Source organism: Mus caroli, chromosome 4 (genome assembly GCF_900094665.2).
Source record: "Mus caroli chromosome 4, CAROLI_EIJ_v1.1, whole genome shotgun sequence".
NCBI lineage: Eukaryota > Metazoa > Chordata > Mammalia > Rodentia > Muridae > Mus > Mus caroli.
Genome location: NC_034573.1, coordinates 47,520,931 through 47,534,125, shown reverse-complemented (window position 1 = coordinate 47,534,125; position 13,195 = coordinate 47,520,931). Strand labels below are relative to the sequence as shown.

The following is a 13,195-nucleotide window of genomic DNA, read 5'->3' as shown; positions in this document are numbered from 1 at the left end:
GAGAAAGGAGCTTCAGTTGGGGAAATGCCTTCATGAGATCCAGCTGTAAGGCATTTTCTCAATTAATGATCAAACAGGGAGGTCCCCTTGTGGGTGGTGCCATCTCTGGGCTGGCAGTCTTGGTTCTATAAGAGAACAGGATGAGCAAGCCAGGGGAAGCAAGCCAGTAAAGAACATCCCTCCATGGCGTCTGCATCAGTTCCTGCTTTCTGACCTGCTTGAGTTGCAGTCCTGACTTCCCTTGGTGATGAACAGCAGTATGGAAGTGTAAGCTGAATAAACCCTTTCCTCCCCAACTGCCTCTTGGTCATGATGTTTGTGCAGGAATAGAAACCCTGACTAAGACATAGGTATTCTACTTACAACAAAATAGGGCTCTGGCAAAAGGCAGACAAGTGTTGCCTAAGACTCCAACAGTGATCCTGATGACAATGGTCATCTTTTTAAAACTTCAAGGATTTGTTAATCAGTTAGACTTCACTGAATGGTAAGATCAGATATTTCTCCTAAAGAGAAACATCTTAAAAGAGTTGATGGCCATGAAGTTCCATGCAGTTCTGGGCTAGGAATGTGACACAGTTGGTACAGGGTTTGCTTGACATACACAAAGCCTTGGGTTGCTCCCCAGAACCATATTGACCCAGTGTAATGAAATATCAGCACTCAGGGGGTAGAGGCAGGAAGATCAAAAACTCAAAATCAACTTCAGATAATGCTCAAGGTCATCCAGGGATATATAATGCCCTGTCTCAAAAGAAGAAAGAATGAAGTAACATAGATTCTAAAAACTGAACGTGATGGACGGTAAGTGGTGATGGTTGAGCCTGTCTCCTCTAGGTAAACTGGCACCTGCAGAAGCTGGTGGACCTCCTGGGTTTTGTTTTTCCGATGTTGGAAAGTAAGATGGCAATACCCACAGTAATCAAATGAAGTTAGTGTGCACAATTCCCAGCCCAAATTGGACTATAGCGAGTAGTCCTCCTGAAGTAGCATATTTCATTGAGCCCAGATATGGCATTCTTTTCAACCCAATCCATATAAAATACAAGTCTTTCAATTGTCTAATTAACGATTTTTTAAAATATGTTTCAATAAGTTGCATTATTATCTTACATGAGAAAAATATATAAGGCTTTTCAGAAGAGCCATTTTCCTATTTCCTTCTATTTTCATTTTCTCCTTCCTTCTCCTTCTCTTTTCATTTGTTCCCTGTTTGCTCCTTTTCTTTCTCTCTCTTTTTTCTTCTCTTTTTTCTTTCTTTCATTTTGTTAAGACACAGGTTCATATAACCCAAGCTGTCCTCAAACTTATAATATGGCCAAAGGTGGCCTTGAATTCTTGATTCCCCTGCCTTCAAAGGCTGGGGTTCCGAGGAAGAACCACCTCTTCTGGCAGCTATGGTTGTTGCTGCTACTGTGGCTGCTCATCATCATCATCATCATCCCCCTCCTCTCTCTCCTCCTCCTTCTCCCCCTCCTCTTCCTCCTCCACTTCCCCATCCTATTTTTTCTTTTTCTTTGCATGTTCTCCATCTTCTATAATTAATCTCAGTAGATTTTATCATTATGCTTTTCTTCTACAGAAAGTCTTAAAACACTTCAAGATATTTCCTTACTACCTCATAGTATTCCAACTTGACGATGTGAGCAGTGGGCAAGAGTGGGTCTATAAGTACCCACCATGGAGAGGTTTCCACTCTGGGTCTCCCAAACCCATCTGCAAAGCTAGTCCCTCAGGAGGAAAAAAAAAAATACTCTCCTATTTGTGCAATCCCAGTCACAAGAGCAGTGAAAGCCAGCGTCAATGTTAACAATTCACATCTACCAAGCCCTTGGGAAATGGAACATCTTCCCATATCAAACTCTGGAAGGGCAGAGGCAGATAGGCAGCAACTGAGCCATTCTGATGCAGGGGATTGTCTACATTCTCATTCTGTAACAGATGGCTTTCATGCTGGGACAATGGGAACAATCAGTAAGGTAGACCCCCTCTTTCCTGAGTTTATAGCATGCCTAAGCTTCTGTGTGAAACCCTTCATTACGTATATCTTCTGGCTTGTTTACTGGAAGATTCAAATCTTATATAATCTTTGTAATTTCTGGTCTAGCATACTCACCACAGAATCACACTTAAAGCCTTAGGGAGAAAAAAAATAATTATTTTTCTCAAGACTAGCAATGTGGAGGCTTGCTTCACCTCTGCTTGAATATTAATTTCTTATTCAGGTTCCCTAAATAAAAGCACTGTATATACAACTTCCAGGGAAATAGGAAATGCAATATGAGTTGACACACACCAACTTACATGTACATATTTGCTTTATTTCTGAGCATGCATGTGAAAAAGATGGACAATATTCAATTGCTGATAACCAACGAGCTTGCTATTCTAAGAGAAGGTGGCAGTATAATACGTTTCTCAGGCTAAATATCTCCTCTCACAGTGACTGTCATTTAAATTCCTGCCTAGCAAAGGGATTTTTATGGAAGGTTAATGCCTCCTATAACATTTATCCTGGGTGGTGGAGCTTTTAGCATAATTTTCTGGGCTTTATTTCTGCAGTGTTATAGAACAGTGTCTTCCCTCTAATAGCTTGCCAGCAAAGAGCCAGTACATATAAAGGTGGTTGTTACTCCTGAGTTCAAGCCCTGGTTTAATGAAATGCCCAGTCTCAAGGGAAAGGAGGCTGGGGGTTAAGCCAGGAAGGAAAGAGGGCAGGCCCAAGACAAGCTTTGGGACCCCTGCCTGGGACTGGGCTGTGGAAGGTTCCCCAGGGCACAGGGGTTGGCCTAGTGGAGCTCCCTGAGAAATAAAGGCAGTAGCCTGAGTCAGAGGTGATGTCAACTGCTTTTTTGAAACATCTTCAGCTAAGGAATCCTTTTCAAATTCTCCTCCATTTGCATTTGAGCTAATTTGCCTCTCTAGAACTTTCCTAATTCTCTTTCACCACTTTGACATTTACTAAAGACCATGGCATTTGAATACAACATTTTCTTTCCCAGTTAGTTACCTAGCCACATTCCAGCCAGTTGTTGGCAAACATGTTGATGGTTGTGACAGATTATATTTTCCAAAAATGGCTCCAGGCAGTATTTTTATCCCCACACAGCCTTCTTGAGCCTTGCTTCTTCCTTTGAAGACACTGAATCCAGGGCTGAGATGGTGGCTCAGTTGCTAAAGTCTTTGTCACGTACAGGTCTGGGGGCCTGAGTTTGGATCATCCCTTACAACCGTATGAAAAGCCAGACCTTACAGCACGGTCCTGTAATCCAGAGCTGAGTGAGTAGGAATGTTGATATCCCTGTGTCTTCCAGGCCATCCAGCAGCACTGAACTGGTGAGCTCCAGGGTGGGTGAAAGACCTTGGCTCAGAAAATAAGGCTGGAGAGATTGCTCAGCAGCTAAGACTACCTGTCGCTTTTCTAAGGGACCTGGGTTTAATTCTAAGAAGCATGTCATCTGGGTCTTAACTTGTGATTCCAGCTCCAGGAGGGAGATACACACACACACACACACACACACACACACACGTATGTGTTCCTGTAAACACATATGATACATACACATGCATACACACCATGTACACAAAGTCCAAGTCTGTTTCACCTCCCCTTTGTGCTGGCACCTCATTGAATATGATTTATACAGTGCATGATGCTTTGTTTTGGGGTCAAAAGAAACATAAGCAACTGGCTCTTGTCCACTTTTTAGCCTACGGAATCCAGCCACCAGGCTGAAAGAGCTGATGTCATTCCATACGGACAGACTATACCCAGAGGCCCATAGAGAGATCTGGGGTATTCAAACTGTAAACAACACCAAACCCCAGAGGTGGTGCCATGTGAAACATTAAATCACCCTGCTTCTGAAGCCAAGGCTGCCAGCTGAGGACCTGGATGTCACAGAACAGCAATGAGCAGCCTCTGTCTTTGCTCAGCACCACAAGGCATCGCTCAGTGCCATTTTTAGAGTCATCTAGATTGCTACAGCGACAGCACAGTGGTGTGCATTAACACCTGCCTGCTGAACTATCTCTTGCTCACGAGTAAAATGTCCTCAGGTATATCCCAGCTGATCCCTAGAGTCAGTCCCCAGCTGCCTGTGAGTGCAGCAGCATCCATGGTGTGTTGGAAAGGAGGGGGTACCAAGTCTCCTAACCTAAGTGCTTTCCTTGGACCTTGGCTAAGTTATGCAACCCTTCTGAGCTTAACTGTTTCCTCTGCAATACAAAGAAACAAGGCATGGGAAGTTCTTATACACAGCAAGGTTTTGATGACCCTATCTGTCACTGTTGAGCATTATTTCCATGGCATGCATCTTCCAGGAAGTCTCACCCAGCCCAGACTGTCTCCCTCTCTGCACTCAGAGTCATTCCTTTACACTCCCCCTAGCATCACATCCAAGAACACCATTATTACTTCTGTAAGGGGACACTTTAGCTGGGCCATTGCCTAAGGCTCAGACACTGCTGCCCATTGTTAAGAGCTATCCCCTCCTGTCTAGCCTGATGCTCTTGGGTTACATGTTCCCACACATCTCCTACAAATTCACATAGGGGCCATAGAGCCTTGTTGAAGAAAAATATCTGAAACCCTGAGCCTCCCATCGCCCAACTCCTACATATTGATGTTCAAAGATATAAATGTTTGTTTTTGTTTTGTTTTGTTTTGTTTTGTTTTGTTTTGTTTTGTTTTCACAGATCAGGCCCATTGCAATTAAAACAGGAAACTCTAGAGTACGCCGAAACAAACCTGGGCTAAATGAGCAGACTTCCATATAGTTGTGCTGACCCTTATAGACCTATCCATACTGGAACCTTTAAAATGCCTTTCAGGCCAGACATGGTAGCACACGCCTTTAATCCCAGCACTTGGAAGGCAGAGGCAGACAGATTTCTGAGTTCAAGGCCAGCCTGGTCTACAAAGTGAGTTCCAAGACAGCCAAGGCTACACAGAGAAACCCTGTCTCAAAAAAACAAAAAAAAAAATGCCTTAAATACCAAGACCTATATTCCCCAGAGAGCTAAAACAGAGAGAGTCTGCAGTTCTAAGGTTATGGTAACCTATAAAGTATTGTGGCTACCAAGCACCCAAAATATGGCAACTTCACCTTGAGCAGTTCTAGAGCGATAAAATGCACAGCCGATTTCAAAGATTCATGTGATCAGTGAGCTCACCAGATCTGGGAACCCTGGGCCCAGAGAGCTTCATTATTGGGCATTTTCTGGAAAATTGCCAAGGCTTGGGACTAGCAATCTTCAACAGCTCCCTCCTCCATCCATTGGCATATGGTTGTTGGAGACAACCAGACTGCAGATGGGCTATCTAAAACTCCTGAACTGAAGAACTTCTCACCTCAAGAAAGCATCTTCATATCTATTCTCCTTCTCTAGAAGGAGGCAGAAAAGGAACATCAAAGAAAACAAGTAGAAAGGCAGCGCTAGAGACATGGCTTAGCGGTTAAGAGCACTGGTAGCTCTTCTAGAAGACTGGGGTTCAATTCCCTGCACCTACAAGGCAGCTCACAACATTCCTATTCCAGGGCATCCAACACCCTCACACAAATATGCATGCAGTAAAATCACCAATGTACAAGCTTTTGAAGAAAACACTCAATATTGACATCTGGCCCCCACATGCATGTAAACACATGTACACATGCAACCATATTCACACACACACACACACACACAAACACACCTAAAGAATTCTAACCAACAAAACAAATATATGTTATAAGGTAATTGTGATTCAATCTGCACTTAAACTTTATATATATAAAAATATATTTATACACACACACATATATATAAAGATTATATGATACAAAAATAGATGACACTATAGATAGAAAACTTTTCCACTTTCTCTCTCATCAGTTGATTCTTCTATAATCATGACACCTACATTGAAGAATAATATAAAAATATCTTCTTTGTGTTTAGAGCCAAAGCAGACTCCTCAGCAACGTTCAAGACCTTTAGATATAGGGTCTTCTCAAGCTAAAACTGTCTCTTAGTCTCTTAGTTTTCAAGAGTTACATAGCAGAAGTAGTTTTGTCTTCCACAGTTTGGTCTTTATACTAAAAGCAACAGAGATCACTTTAAAACTGGACATGAAATAATCAGATTTGCATTTTAGAAGGATCCCTATGGGGTACTCTCACACACTCCGGTGGGACTGTAAATTGATACAGTCCTTTCGGAAAGCAATTTGGCAAAATGTACTAAGAGTGCTAAAATGTTTGACACAGTAATATCACTTTTGTGACTACAAGGAGATAATCCTAAAACCAGGAGAAGAAAAAAGCTTCATATAAAAAGTATTCATTGTGTCCTTATTCACAATAATAGAAAAATGACAAAGACCTTACTACCCCACAGAAGAGGAATGGTTACGTAAGCTTCAGCACATCTACTGGGTGACATATAACCAGCCATCTAAATTATAGTCATGACAAATCACCAGTAACATGTAAAAATGGTGATTCATTGATGTGAAAGATTAGCGCAAATTTGTCGTAGGTTATAAACCTGGCCACAGATTCCTCTTCTGTCCATAGCCATATGTTTACAACATGATGCATGATATCCTTCCAGAAGTAGAACTCATTTCTCTACCTTTTGAATGGAGGCTGGCCCTAGGACCTACGTTCGTCAATGAAATATTAGTCAGTGAGATACAAGAAGGAACTTGAAAAGGCTTTGTCCTCTGATCCTGCTGAAAGCTTTCCATCATCGAGTGGGGGAGCCCTAAGATAGACTGTTGAATGAGAGATGTAAGACTCAGTCTAGCCTGCCACCTAAAATGTTCCCCAAGGAAAGCCACCTCCCCAAGTGTCAGCAAAGCCCAGATGTACCAGATCAGCCAAGATTAACAAAGGAGTCAACAAGCTGAGCCCTGTTCAAATCACTGCTCTAGAGAATAATGAATCAAATGCATAGTTATGGTTTGGGGTTACTTAGTTTAGGGGCCATCTGTTACATATCAAAAACTGACTGCTACAGTTCTGGTAAATTTTTAATCTACATATTTGTATGTAGTGGGAGTGAGAAAAATCATAATATTGTCTCTGTTTTTGTGTATATCAAACTTTGTGTAACAAAAATAGATAAATACACATATGATTTGGTCTAAAGAAAAAATAGATATTAAGCAAAATATTTGAATATAAAAATAGATATAAATACAGCTTGATGGCAGCTATAAATATGATATTTTTCACAAAAACTGCAATAAACCTGGACCACTAGTTGCCTGGAGATGCTGACACCATGGATCTTTTCAGCCTGTATGGGTTTCCCAAAGTACCTATAAAATGCCTTACTTACTTTACTCTGAAAATAAATATTTACAACTTAATTAATTTTTATCTCACAATATTCCCAACCCCAGTAAAGCTTCTTTCTCTAGAACATGTACAGAACTCATTTGGAGATGTGGTAAGAAATTAAAGCCAAAGAAAGAAATTCAAAAGTACAGTGCCCTGGAGAGAAAGTATGCGGGTCCAAGGATCAAGGTAACGACAGTGGAGAACAAAAGGAGAGGACAGAATGGGCAGAGACTGAGAAAGAACCCACAATCATCCATGCTAGATATTGTTATGTAATGGACTTCAGGAAGACTCAAAAATTCCAACCTAAAAATGCACTCCAGTTGGAAATTAAGTCTGATCTTTCAACCATGTTTAGAACCGCTTACAGGAAGAGAGGACTGAAATGATCTGACCTCAGCCTAGAGATTAAAAACCTAATGCTCCAAACAGATGGTGGTCCAGGTGATACCAATCCTTCTGGACCACAACTCAGAAATAGGTTCCTGTAGGTTCAACACTGAAAGAAACAAAATCTTTGTCAGCCATCATTCCAGGATGCCTGAGTCATGAGTACAATTGAGATACTGACCTCCAGAGATGAAGGAAAATCAATTCACCTTATCCTGATACCTATTGTTATAACAAAATGCTTGAAACTAGGTCATTTATAAGAATAGAAATCCATTTGGATCACAGTTCTGAAAGTTGAGAAGTGCAGAAACATGGCCCTGACATCTACCCAGCACTGGGAAAAGGCCTTCTGGTCCACCACAGGTTGTCAGAGAAGATCACAGCATGTCCAAGGACATCATTGAAGGCCACTTCCACCATAACCCATAATCCCTGAGGCTTCATGATTCAAATACCTCCCAAATATCCCACTTCTCAGTACTGCTGCACTGGGGACCAGGTTTCCAACATGTTAAATTCAGGGAAGAACTCATGGTACAGTTTTTCTACATTTGAAACTGAAGAGAGTCCATGCCAACCTGGCCCTTGCCCTCCTATTTAGGTCTTCTTTCTCCATCTTTCTCTTTACTCTGGCATATTGTAAGTTCCCAGAAACTTGAGCTTCTCCCTCCACAAGAGACCAGCTGATGTCCTTCTCACTACCTGGAATTCTAGTCTACTCTCTTTCCAGCTAGTGAATGTATACTTAGGGTCTCAGTCTCTGTCTTAGTGACTTTTCAATTGCTGTGACAAAAATGCCTTGCCAATGTGGGAGGCAGAGAGCTAATTGGGAATGGCATAGGCTATTGAAACCTCAAATCTCACTCCCCCATCCTCCTGTGGCATGCCTCCTATAACAAGGCCATACCTTCTATTCCTTCCAAAACAATAGCACCCTCTGGGGACAGAATATTCAAATAAATGCCTCATTCTCTTCCAAACCACCACAGCCTCTATACCTACTTACCAGACCAAGCAGTCCTCTTCATACAGGTTCCTAAGACACTTGACATACTGAAATATTTTACTTTTTGTATGATTATCTGGTTCACATTACCTAACCAGCATTATTTGAATGTTTATAATGTACTAGGCACTGTAGAAAAGGAACCCCTTGGGCTGGAGAGATGGCTCAGTGGGTAAGAGCACCCGACTGCTCTTCCAAAGGTCCAGAGTTCAAATCCCAACAACCACATGGTGGCTCACAACCATCTGTAACAAGATCTGACTCCCTCTTCTGGGGTGTCTGAAGACAGCTACAGTGTACTTACATATAAAATATAAATAAATAAATCTTTAAAAAAAGGAACCCCTTGATGTGAATATCATTAATTTTTCTTGTACAATCCCTTAAAGAAATGAGGTTCAATGGGAAACGAATGAACATCAGTTCTATCACCAGTAAGAGGTAATGCTATGAAATAACACAAGGCAGTCTGAAACTGGCCCGGGTCTCCATGACTCTGATTTTCTTATGTGTGGCTCAGTGCCCCCAGAGAAGCATCTGTGCTTAATAGAGATTCCAGTAGGGTTGACCAAAGTTACTATTTTTGCCCTTGACCTTCCAAGATACATGATGCTTCAGTATGGATCAGAAATTTCTCCAAAAGCTTATATGCAGAGAGAGTTGGTTCTCAGCTCCCAATCCTATACAGAGGTGGTAGAATATTTAAGCAATGAGGCCTAATAGGAAGTGTTAGGCCATTAGAGATGAGTCTCTCTCAATGGGATTTTAAGTTGTATATTTCTTTCTCTTTCTTTTGACTCCCATCCATGAGATGAGCTATCTTGATCCACTACATCCTCCCACTGCTATGTACAAGTTCACCACAAGCCCCAAAGCAGTCAAGCCAACCCATCTTATACTAAGCTTCTCAAACTTTGATTCACAGGAAACCGTTCTTCTTTCTAAGTTTACTTATCACAGGCACTTGTTACAGAAACAGAGAGTTGAGTAGCACATGTGGCATCTGGATTTGGAGACCATTTTGCATACACTTTCATCAAACTCAAGAGAGAAAGACTGGGAGTCCCAGAAAGGGACTGGGCTTTTCTCAAGGTCACTCAGAATCATCACTAGGGCTGGATCTCCAACACAGTGTCGTCTCCTTCCTAATTCGTTTCACAAAAACTCAAGTGATCACCACACTATAAAAAATAATACTAATAATGGTCTAGAGAGATGGCTCAGCAGTTGAGAGCACTGACTGCTCTTCCAAAGGCCCTGAGTTCAATTCCTAGCAATCACATGGTGGCTTAAAACCATCTGTAATGGGATATGATGCCCTCTTCTGGTGTGTCTGATGACAGTGACAGTGTACTCACATACATAAAATAAATAAATAAATATTAAAATAAATAAATAAATAAAAAGTAGATAACAAAATACCATCATACCTTCTTCACTTAATAAATATTTAAACCTATATATAATGTATATATAATATGTATATATAATATATAATAGAATGTATATACATGTATATATTTTATGTACACACACACGTGTGTGTGTATATATACATACATATATATGTGTGTATGTGCGTGTGTGTGTGTGTGTGTGTGTGTGTGTGTGTGTAGCTAAGGCTCATCAGAGTCTTACATTCTCAGCTTCCTGACTGTAGACACAATCCAACCAGCAGCCTCAAGTACCCGCTGCCAGAATTTCCTGGCCACAACCTTCGGATCCTGTCAAAAAATAAGACCTTCCTCCTTTAGGTTACTTTTGTTGGAGTATTTTATCACAGCAGCTAATGCACAGCAGCTAAAACAAACTAATGCAGTGGATAAGAAAAGCTACCTGTGTCTTTAATGTTTTGTATTCAGAACACACACAAACACACACACACACACACACACACACAGAAAGAGAGAGAGAGATAGAGAGAGCGAGAGGTTGCTACTAATGTAATAAGATGTTTGAAAAGAGCATTGGGGAATTGAAATAAATCTCTCATTAGACTGACATAAGTAAACCTGTTTTTAAAAAAGAAAAAGAAAAAAAATTCTGGGAGAACAAAAGAGCTACATGAAAAGTGCCTCAAGTTTTTAAAGGGCTATCCTGTAAGATGGACGAGAGTCCCAGGTGTTACAATATAGACGCGGCTTTTTTTTACGGAGCTTTAAGTAGCTATTTGGGCCCACGAGGTGATCAGCAGGATGCAAAGCTGGCATCTCTACTTCCATTCTGTGTCTGTCCACTCGACTTTGGGTCAGATTCCTGTTTGACTCTAGACAGGTATGGTAGTCACTGGTAAGTGTGGTCTGCATGACCATTCTTATTGCTGCCACCTTGGATTCCAGAAACAGCAAGGCTACCCAGGCAGGACACACATTCCCACCTCCAGATATAGATATGGATATAGATATGTCTGCAGTGTTGAGGTTGCACCCTAGAACAAAAATAGTCATCTCGTATGTAATGGATGGACCCCCTCAACAACTTCTTCAAAACATCTCACAGAACCAGGGCTGAGACAAGAATCAACCAGACCACGCCATGACAAGAACTTTTTAACCATGCTTGCCTGTTGCCCATGGCTCAAATTCCTTCTCTCCTAAGTCCTACAACTCACATCAACAACTTAAAGATGAACTCAGAGTCAAGGGATTCCTTTGTTTTGTCCTCTTCCCAAAGAGTTGATGACATCTCCTGCCCCTGCTTGTCACTATTACAAGTTTCTTTAATTAGGGTGTTTGTTGGAACATGTGGCCAAGCCTGGCCTGCTGCTGCTGCTGCTGGTATAGTCAGGATTTATGCCTAAAATTCTGGTCACCATGTCTCCAAAATTCAGAAGAGTTATGTCAGGTCTACCAATAATGGTATAGGTTGGGGAAAAAAGTCAGAACACTGACACTGGAAACCTAGAGGTTTAAATCCTTTCTCAACAACATATAGCTTCAGTTTCCCCGTATGTGAACTTGGAGGGTTGTTGTGCACATTCAATAAAAAACATGAATTTAGAGGGCGTATCACCATGTCTACAGGGTGGCAATTCTGTTGTCTTCTGCTGTCCTTGTAAGGAAGTGAGTTCTTTGGCTTCAGAGGTATTCAAGCATCAGTTGGTGTTCAGTAAACTGGAAAGCTGTATTGGGAAGCAGGTTGGGGCATCAGAAACTAAAGTGGATTAGGTGACCCCTGAGTTTCCTTGCATACAGGGCTTTCAAAACCTTTGTTTCCCTAAGCTCCAGGTTCCTGTGCAGTCTCCTACTGGCCTGGGCTCCCGCTTAGGGCTTTGTTTTTCTACTTTTGTGCTTGCCTGGGAGCAGCCTCTTCTTTAGCAACTAAGTCTCTTTTAGCTCGGGCGGCTGCATTCTTGGAATTCCCAAGATTCCAGTCCCTTTGCCTCCTCAACACTGTGAACATTGGGTTCTTGTGGAGAGGACAAAAAGGTTGCTTTCCAAACACCATTTGCTCCCAGACTCTCATCTGAATAATTCTACTCAACCCTAGCAAGCACACCAGGCTGTGGGTCAACCTCAATCCCCTTGACAAGACCACTGCTGATGGAGGCTAACAAGAGGTCATTGTTTTAAGCTGGAGAATGGCAACCTTACTTCTGGGTGAGGAGAGCCAGGTATGGGAGCTGAGAATGGATCGAATGTGTCCTGCTCACTGTAGCTGAGGCAGCGGTGGCCAAGCGCCCTTCCGAATTCCCTTCCTCTTAGTCCCAGCTCTTGAGGAGGAGAAGGAGGAGGAGGACACATTTATTGGGGTTGCTACAGATTCAGCTTTGCTGCCGCTGCCTTTCTAACCACAATATAAAGTAACTCCCACAACACAGGGAAGATAAGCTCTTTAAAGAAAATATAAAAGCATTAGCTTGGCAATTCCCCCAAACCTCATCATGAACCATAGACATTTTTGAAGTTTAACAAAGAAAAGCGCATCATTAGAGAACACTGCTCCATCACCATTCTTATGCAAATCCTTCCAGATACTTGGGTGGAAAATTCCATCTAACACGCAGCAAGAAATAAATGTTTCAGGGTGGAAATTTCAGCTCTACCGAGTGCATTTGTCACTAGTATAATCCAAACGACTCTATGTGCACTGACTACAGAATTAGTATCGATCCATTCACCGTGTAAACATCAAGTACTTTCTATTATTACTTGAAATAGCATGCTATCACAATTTCTATTTCCTCCTTCTATCTTAAATAGAAGTATTGCACATTAGCCCTTTCCTTCATGTACTTTTCTGCACAGCTATCTAACTACAGTGTTCAGTGTGGTGCTGAGTTTCCTGCAGACATCTGCAGTATTAGCATTAAAGCACTTTCCTTTCAAGTCATCTCTGATTGAAGACAATGCAACTTGCAGTTACCCAGAAACCTGTTACCAGGGCTTCTCTTGGAAACCAGCACATTTTCATTCTCTCTCTCTCTCTCTCTCTCTCTCTCTCTCTCTCTCTCTCTCTCTCTCTC

The 13,195-nt window shown here is 41.7% G+C and overlaps 1 long non-coding RNA gene across 2 annotated transcripts in view; it reads right to left on the bottom strand.

Moving 5' to 3' along the window:
* Positions 1–13,195, bottom strand: part of LOC115030860 — a 93,057-nt gene that overhangs the window by 66,007 nt on the left and 13,855 nt on the right. The window lies entirely within an intron of this gene.